At 38.2% G+C, this 6,282-nt stretch overlaps 1 protein-coding gene across 1 annotated transcript in view; it reads left to right on the top strand.

Moving 5' to 3' along the window:
• The first annotated feature begins 4,390 nt into the window (after nt 1-4,390).
• Nucleotides 4,391-6,282, top strand: part of LOC124164910 (protein draper) — a 58,229-nt gene continuing 56,337 nt past the window's right edge. Inside the window, exon 1 of the mRNA XM_046542157.1 lies at nt 4,391-4,458. The gene's annotated coding sequence lies outside the window, so the exon portion shown is untranslated. The remainder of the gene's footprint in view (nt 4,459-6,282) is intronic.

Here is a 6,282-nt window from a genome sequence, read left to right as displayed (position 1 = left end):
TTGTCTTCAGTAAGATTTTAAACCCTGCAGTGTTGGAATCTCAATGGAAAACGATAGTACCATTTATTTATTTCATCTTTTTTAATAAAGAAATGCCACTTATGGGAGTATAGCAATTAAAATCGTTTGCATGTCCTTAAAATTCAAATTTTAAGTAGGATAAATCAATTGTATTTTGGAAATGGCCTGTTCTGTAAATGGGTTTTTATTAAAGTCCTTAATTGCCCACAGAAAAAATCCTTTGACATTAGCTGCATGATACAGAAAAAGCTCAATCCCTCCATACCCTTCAAAAACCTGAATCATAGTCACAAATGCATCATAAATCCCACATTAATTGCCATCTGAGAATCCTAAATCATGTGACCTTCAACAAGCCCAAGTCTGAGGATGCTAGGGAGTCAGTGGCAAAGCATTGGTAATCTCAGAATGCCTAAACCAAAATGAAGGATTTTAAGAAGACTAAAGAAAAGGTCAGAAATCAATTTAAAGGAAGGACATGAAGGCTGTTGTACCATTCGTCACTGAAGAAACAATGTGAAAGATAAAAAACAAGCCATGGGTTTGCTCATTTTGGAGAATCTCTGGTGGAGGTGATTCTGCTCCCTGTGCCCATCTCCTCAATCTGTTCACCTATCTCCTCAATCCCTGCTTATTCGGCTTCTCTCGGTCATGCTTGGCAGATCTCATTAGGATATGAGAGCAAAGGTTAACTGTGTGGACGCTCGGCAGTTGTGCGAAAGCCATTGGAGGGGAAGGTGCCTCTGGCCTTGGAGGGGAGGCAAAACGCTTCAAGTAAATACCCAGTCTTTCATGTGGGGACATGCATTTTGAAATGCTTTCAGGAACATTGTTGCGGATTGTGTGGAAGGAAGACAGGCAACTTTCACCTACAACCTCATATTACGGTACATCCAGTGGCGCAGACTCCATGGGGCCTGAGGGGGCCGGAGCCCCCTCAAAATTTCGTTATGGGTGAGAGGAAAAAATGTGTGAGGCTTGTCAATTTTCCCCGGAGTGTCCAGATATCGAGATTCGAGTTATCAGGGTTCTAATGTTGATCACATGACTTCTAAAATGCTTAAAAAATTTAAAACTCACTACTTATAAAATTTCCCGGGGCATGATCCCCGGTTTGGGCCCCCCAATATTTTTTGTAAGTCGGCACCCCTGGGTGCATCCAGTGTTATTTTGTAAAGTGTTCTGGTTTTCATTCCCTGATAGCCCTTCCTTTCAAAACTAGGTATTTCTACCCATTTACTTGGCAATATGTTGTATGACTTGAGTTTAGAATTCCTTTAGTGTCTTCGCCTACTTCCCCCCCATCTTCAAGTGTGGGAAACCTTTGTGCATGGCTCTCCTCTCATTCTCAGGTAGTACTGCTTCCCTTATTTTCAGAGATAGGCTAGGCCCACCTGTGCAGTGGGTTGCTTATATTGAGTGTCAAACCACATTTTGCAAATGAACCAGTAAGGGTGACCCTTGTGTAGGCATCCCTCAGGTGAAAAGAGGCAGTCTCCATTTCCACCTAGAGGGAAATGGAAAGGGATGGAAGAACCCAGGGCTTCCTGTGGTCATCCAAGGCCTTTGGCCCTGGGCCCTTCAAGACCCCATCATCTACCTCACAATTGTTAAGAGTTTCTTTATCAATGTGAGTTAAATTTCATGAAAAAAGGAGACCCTGGAAGTGGTCCACTCACCATGAATCCAATGACTAAGCTTTAACTTAACACTTTGCCACTGTAGGGACTTCTAGGCCCGAACCTAGAATGCTTGAATGATAGAATTGTAGGTAGGGCTGATTTAATCTTGAGTTTCACTCTACATTGGTGTTTCAGATTTCAGGCTCTAGTTGAGTTAGAATTAATATTTTCAAAAAAAGCTTCAACTCAACTTACTAGAGCTGTAATAGTTTTGCTAATGGTCAGAAGAAAATTGACACAAAAATTCATTTACCAAAAATTTTGTTACTGCTGTCCTCCTGTCATAAAAAACTAGCATTAAGTTCAATATCATACAAGTAATTTTATGAGAGAGATATCAGTTAAAACATGTGAGGCGACAACAGTGGGCATCTTGAAACTTGGCGACTCAATTTCAGTATGGACTCAACATATCTAGTGTGGATAGGGACTGGGGTGAGGTGAGGGTTCTCATGACATAGCAACCTGTGCCAGAATCAAGACTTGAGCAACATTCTGGAATTTGTCTCAAACTCATGCCCAAATCATTTGCTATTTGAACTGTGTGTGTCTGGTTTAGCTGTTACGTAACCATGTAAGGCTTTGTGTTCTGTGACAGAGTGAAAATGGTGATGAATATAAAGAATGGGAAATTGTGATGTGGCGGAGCCCTTCGTTTTGAGTGCCGTCACCAAGGTCAGCCACCTGGCTGAGGTCGTTGCCCTGGGACCCTGAGGTCCCTGCTGCTGCCACCAGGGTACGCGGGACATAGCGCCAGCAAGGCGCCGCGAGATGGAGACGCATACCCTGGCGGCAGCGGCAGGGACCTCAGGGTCCCAGGGCAACGACCTCAGCCAGGTGGCTGGCCTTGGTGACGGCACTGAAAACGAAGGGCTCCGCCACAAATGAAAAGTGAAAATTTTGGTAGGTCTGCTGGTAGGTCTTGGTGGGAGGAAGGATCGAACTAGGGCCATTCCAATTACATATAAGAACATGAACAAGTGTACCAACAAGAATACTAGCGATGGTGGAGGATTTCTGATAGGTTAAGTATGAATTACACTACACTGGAAATACAATATTTGCATGTGTGTAATGTCAAGTAGGCACCTACCGGTTTTAAGGTGAACTTCCATTGGTAGTCCTTACTGCAACTCTTTTGGACCTCATTCTCTAAAGCAAGAATATGCAATTACTAGGAGAAAAAAATCATATATAATGACATACTATTTTTCAAATGTAGTCCCCCCCCCCCCTTATTTTGAGGCTTCAGTTTCAGGAAAAAAAGTAAAAAATGCATTTGAATATAGTCCCCCATTTACTTTTACTACTGGCTTTTTGGAAAAAAGGAGGGACTATAGTAAGATAAATATGGTATTCCTAACAAAGCATGCTACATTTGTTGAAGTAACTGCATAAATTTGCTTGCTGCAATACTTGGAAACTCAAGTTTTATGGGTCAGTTACCTTCAATAACAATTTCAGGTGTAAAATGGTTGTATAACACTCAAAATGTGTATTTATGGGATGTTATAAAATTTAATGTTCAGTACTTCAAGAATTGATAGGATACACAATTTAAGATTTTTTTCACGTATAATATCATAAGGTCAGAATTACACAGCTAACTAGTTGGGATCTCACAAAAATTTGCTTGTAGAAATGGGCATGCCAAATAGTAGAAAAGGAGGAAGAAGTGAAAAATATTTTTTTTATGCTGAAAATATTGTTTTATCTTTGGTAAGTGAATGAGCTGCCTCCAAATATGGGTGAGTCAAATTTTTCAGTACACTCTTGTTTTTTCCCAAATTATGGCATTAGAAATTGTTTTGGAAATATAAGATAATGCTTGAGTATATTTCTACCCAAAAGTAACTTTTTAAGTTGTCACTAACTTTTAGAAGAAGAAGAATTTTGAGAAATGCTTTTTTCGAAAAATTTACTTCATAAACTTTATTAAAATTGGGTTTCTAAATCTCTGTGTGGAAGAGATTATTATTTCACAGTGAATGCAACAGTCTACCTTCATTATTAGGTTTTGTTGTTTGAAAGGCCGTGGCACAAACAACACCATATTTGATAAAAGCTTCTTCAGGTTTTGACTCGAGTCATCGTCGATCAAAAGTAGTGCTATAGCAATTTGTAACGAGTTGTTTCAGCTCTATTTACGTTTTGCATTGTATAAACTTTAATACTCTCAATTTTCACCGTAGAAAGCATTTAACGTCGTGCATATGTTGTTGCCACGTCATTTTCAAAGTAATTTTTTTTATTTTAGCTGTTTGGATTGCTTAATAATTTTGTGAAAAATTACCTTATTTTCATTAATTTTCTTTCAACCCCAATAGTTTAATTCCCTAAATCCTTATGCTATAAAATTGTTTCAATAAATTATTTAGTCAAAATTTCATTCCAAACCTGGAGGGAATGAGCTATGTTCGAAAAATCGTATTTCTCCACACTCGCCCATCTCTCTCGTATTTTATTTTTGGACTATTGACCTTGTGTTGTTAGTTAATCATTCACCATTAATGTTTAGTCATGAAAATTTTAATTATTTTATTATTATTTGTTGAATGTTAATATAGCGGATAAATATAAAAATGACTAAATGTTTACGCAGACAGTGAATGTCTTCTGTCGAATTCAAACTCCCACCATTAAAAACAATTACGGTTGTCAACTGTTTTCGTAGAAATATTACGTTACGCATTTTTTCTAGCGTAAGTACTGTTATTAAGTTCGTCACCAAAACAGAGAGAGTTTATCAAGAAATGTAAGTAATATTCTGTATTCCTTTGATGAAAACGTTTTTAGAAACCTCATTTTAAGTCTAGAATCCAAATAACTCGGACGAATTCGTTTTGAAACTTGTATTCTTAGTTGTTCGAAAGTGTCAATCTGTTGTGTTGTTTATAACTTTAGGAGAAAAAGAAGCCGTCAGAATTCAATTTTAGGGCATTTTTAGAATTATAATCAGGGGATTTATATATTTATCTAAAAACTTTATTGTTTTAATGTCAGTTACTCAATAATTCCTGTGAAACATGAAGTGGGGGAGCAAGGAAGTCAGTTATGATTTTCGTACTACTTACGTTACTAGCTCTAATCCATGGGTTCCCCGATTGCTAATTTTCGTTGTTTTATAATAAGTTTTGCTGGTGGTTTATGCAGATTCAAGGGCTGTTTTTTATACCAATTATAACCCTAAGCTACAGTCGTAAACCAGCTGTCGTATTTTCCTTTTACATTTAATGATAAACTAATTGTTTTGTCTCTAACATCTTGTAATTTATCCTGAATTGTGTATTTTGCTGTCAAGTGTAGGGTTTCGTTCGGGAAGGTGTTAAGCATCCAGGAACGATGTGTAAGTTGTACCAGTTTCGCAATATGGAATACCCAAGCAAGGAAATATCACATTCAAGGATTATGAATGTTACATTGTGTTGATTGCCCCCAGTCTCCATATTTTGGTCTAAGCTATCCATTGAGAGATTAAGGTTTTTTAATGTGTGTGTTTCTTAAGACATTGCCCTGAAACTTTGCTGCACTCATCAAAATAGTATCTTAAATACTCCTTTTACTCATTTTTAACGTTTAAGACATGGATTTGTCGGGAAAGTTATTGTTTTTATATTAAGGCGGAATTTTTTTACGTGCTGTTGAATTTGATGTTAAAGTGCAATACCCTGTATCCCTTTAAAAATATATTGAGAGCCACTTAGATGTTCATTTTTCTGTTTTCGGATTAGTTTCTATTATTTTCATTGATTTGAGTATTCATGTTGTTTGTGAGCTTATGGTCTTGTCAACTCGAGAAATGGGGACGCGTATCTTTTTCAAAAGTGCACTCATAAAATTTTCTTGCATGCGCCCACAAATTTTTATGTAGACGAGAACTTCCGTTACGAATTTTACGACTCTTGTTTTTCTTAGGAATCGAAATTCACCTCGCTTGATGTTTATGTGGTAAAATGGGAATTTATTTCACCCATTAAAACTTCTAATTGTATAACACACCTTAAAGGCCTGCGGGGTCGAGGGGTTCAAATCCCTCAGAATATTTGGACTCTCAACAAATGAAGCCTCTCAACCCCAGAAAAATTTGTATCCCCCGACCGATGTCGAACTTCTTGTGGGATATTGGTCATTTTTGATCGAATTTATTGAAGTTAATTGGGTGTTTTTAATTTTTTCATAGATCATTTATAATAGTTTAGTTCCGAGAAAGTCAATTCCATGATATTGATAAGGACCCAAGAATCACTTATCACATGCGTCATTAGTGCTTACTTCCGCACTGCTGTTTCCTGTGGTCCGCTCGTGACTCACGAATTGAAGCGCATTCATGCCCGGGGGAGTCGTTATGAATAGGGGTCCACTTCCATTGGAAGCCTTTTTCCTTCCTTTGTCCTCTCGTGCATTATCTGTCTCTCTCATGACCGTGAGCCCCAAGCTTGCCTCTGTATCTACCGAAGTATTTGTTGGCCTGCAACCCGCATCGCTGGGTATGCAGTCCAGTGTTGGGTGTTGTAGCAAATGTCATTTCACTTGAAGGCCGCGTTTAAACAATCTTGAGAGACTGGCGAGTGGAGTGAAT

The sequence above is a fragment of the Ischnura elegans genome, chromosome 1 (genome assembly GCF_921293095.1).
Source record: "Ischnura elegans chromosome 1, ioIscEleg1.1, whole genome shotgun sequence".
NCBI lineage: Eukaryota > Metazoa > Arthropoda > Insecta > Odonata > Coenagrionidae > Ischnura > Ischnura elegans.
Note: the sequence above shows the minus strand (reverse complement) of the source record. Positions and strands in the feature narration are given on the sequence as shown.